Source organism: Nanorana parkeri, unplaced genomic scaffold, assembly GCF_000935625.1.
Source record: "Nanorana parkeri isolate BGI_ZX_2015 unplaced genomic scaffold, ASM93562v1 scaffold947, whole genome shotgun sequence".
In the NCBI taxonomy this organism is placed as follows: Eukaryota; Metazoa; Chordata; class Amphibia; order Anura; family Dicroglossidae; genus Nanorana; species Nanorana parkeri.
The window spans coordinates 684,267-686,910 of NW_017307215.1; positions in this window are offsets into that span (position 1 = coordinate 684,267).

Here is a 2,644-nt window from a genome sequence, read left to right on the forward strand (position 1 = left end):
GTCTGTACACCTGCTGTGCCCATTATGAGGGGCTCCCACCATCCCTGTGCTGAGTTCCTGAGTCTGTATACCTGCTGTGTCCATTATGAGGAGCTCCCACCATCCCTGTGCTGAGTTCCCGGGTCTGTACTCCTGCTGTGGCCATTATGAGGGACTCCCACCATCCTTGTGCTGAGTTCCTGGGTCTGTACACCTGCTGTGCCCATTCCGAGGAGCTTCCACCATCCCTGAGCTGAGTGCCCGGGTCTGTACACCTGCTGTGCCCATTCCGAGGAGCTTCCACCATCCCTGAGCTGAGTGCCCGGGTCTGTACACCTGCTGTGCCCATTCCGAGGAGCTTCCACCATCCCTGAGCTGAGTGCCCGGGTCTGTACACCTGCTGTGCCCATTCCGAGGAGCTTCCACCATCCCTGAGCTGAGTGCCCGGGTCTGTACACCTGCTGTGCCCATTCCGAGGAGCTTCCACCATCCCTGAGCTGAGTGCCCGGGTCTGTACACCTGCTGTGCCCATTCCGAGGAGCTTCCACCATCCCTGAGCTGAGTGCCCGGGTCTGTACACCTGCTGTGCCCATTCCGAGGAGCTTCCACCATCCCTGAGCTGAGTGCCCGGGTCTGTACACCTGCTGTGCCCATTCCGAGGAGCTTCCACCATCCCTGAGCTGAGTGCCCGGGTCTGTACACCTGCTGTGCCCATTCCGAGGAGCTTCCACCATCCCTGAGCTGAGTGCCCGGGTCTGTACACCTGCTGTGCCCATTCCGAGGAGCTTCCACCATCCCTGAGCTGAGTGCCCGGGTCTGTACACCTGCTGTGCCCATTCCGAGGAGCTTCCACCATCCCTGAGCTGAGTGCCCGGGTCTGTACACCTGCTGTGCCCATTCCGAGGAGCTTCCACCATCCCTGAGCTGAGTGCCCGGGTCTGTACACCTGCTGTGCCCATTCCGAGGAGCTTCCACCATCCCTGAGCTGAGTGCCCGGGTCTGTACACCTGCTGTGCCCATTCCGAGGAGCTTCCACCATCCCTGAGCTGAGTGCCCGGGTCTGTACACCTGCTGTGCCCATTATGAGGGGCTCCCACCATCTCTGTTTTGAGTTCTCGGGTCTGTACACCTGCTGTGCCCATTATGAGGGGTTCCCACCATCCCTGTTCTGAGTTCCTGGGTCTGTACACCCACTGTGCCCATTATGAGGGGTTCCCTGAGCTGAGTTCCTGGGTCTGTACACCTGCTGTGCCCATTATGAGGGGTTCCCACCATCCCTGTGCTGAGTTCCTGGGTCTGTAGTGTACACCTGCTGTGCCCATTATGAGGGGCTCCCTCCATCCCTGTGCTGAGTTCCCGGGTCTGTACACCAGCTGTGCCCATTATGAGGGGTTCCCACCATCCCTGTGCTGAGTTCCCGGGTCTGTACACCTGCTGTGCCCATTATGAGAATGGGGGAGTGAAAAAAAGAGACGGAAAGAAAAGCCGAGCACCCCAAGATCACCATGCAGCAGCTACAGAGTCCGGATATTCCTCCATGACTCTCTAAGACCCCAAATCTTCCCAAACTCAGCCAGAATGTCCTCCAGCATCACCTCTATAGGGAGGATTTTACCTCGTAAGGATGGCGGACACCACGCACTCCACCTCATATAACGGAATGCTAAAAAAGTGTCCAAATCAACCCCAGCGAGTCTGGAATGCCCCATACACCTCTGCATCACTCATATGGGGGAGGAAGGGGATACTCAGAGCCCTCCCCACCCTCTTGTAGACCTCTATAAACTCAGAGCCCCTCTTTCCCTCGTGTAGACCTCTACTGTGTTTCCCCGAAAATAAGACACTGTCTTATATTTTTTTTGGCTCAAAAAAACACACTAGGTCTACCAGAGCCCTCCCTACCCTCTTGTAGACCTCTATATACTCAGAGCCCTCCCTGTCCTCTTGTAGACCTCTCTATCCTCAGAGTCCTCCCTACCCTCTTGTAGACCTCTATATACTCAGAGCCCTCCCTGTCCTCTTGTAGACCTCTATATACTCAGAGCCCTCCCTGTCCCATTGGGATTCTCTCCAAATTAATCAATCGCAAACCCTCCCTCAACACCAGGCTTGGGCAATCCCTTAAGGCCAGTGGCTCGCAAAAAACAGACGCTACTCAGGAAATCTTTTTGGAAGAGATCTGATCTCTTCTGCCGTTACTTGCCACTGCTGAAGCATTTTCAAAAACGGGGCAACAAGCTATGAGCTTATCATGCTTGACCCTCAGGCTTTTCACTGGCCCACCATTTTCCTCTCGCAGAAAGGGCCAAACCTAGAGCAGGAAAATACCCACCCACCCAGGCGGTCTCTCTGCCAACATTTTACCAAGGTTGTACTTTAAAAACATCAGAGAGAAAAAGACTACATCCCTAGACCTAGACTGTATATTGTTCTATCACTGAGGCCACCTCCTCCTGCGCCTCCCCGATCCCAGAGATGAAAACAGAAACATCGTCAGCGTAGGCCACAACCTTCAATGTAAAACCTCATACTGCCACTAGATGGCAACCTAAATCTATTCACCCCACAAGCCCATCTCTATATACAGGTTCCCATTATAGTCTGTCTTTTACTCAGCTACTGGTGACAGGGTTTCATTATACCTCTAGACTGTAAGCTCCTGGGG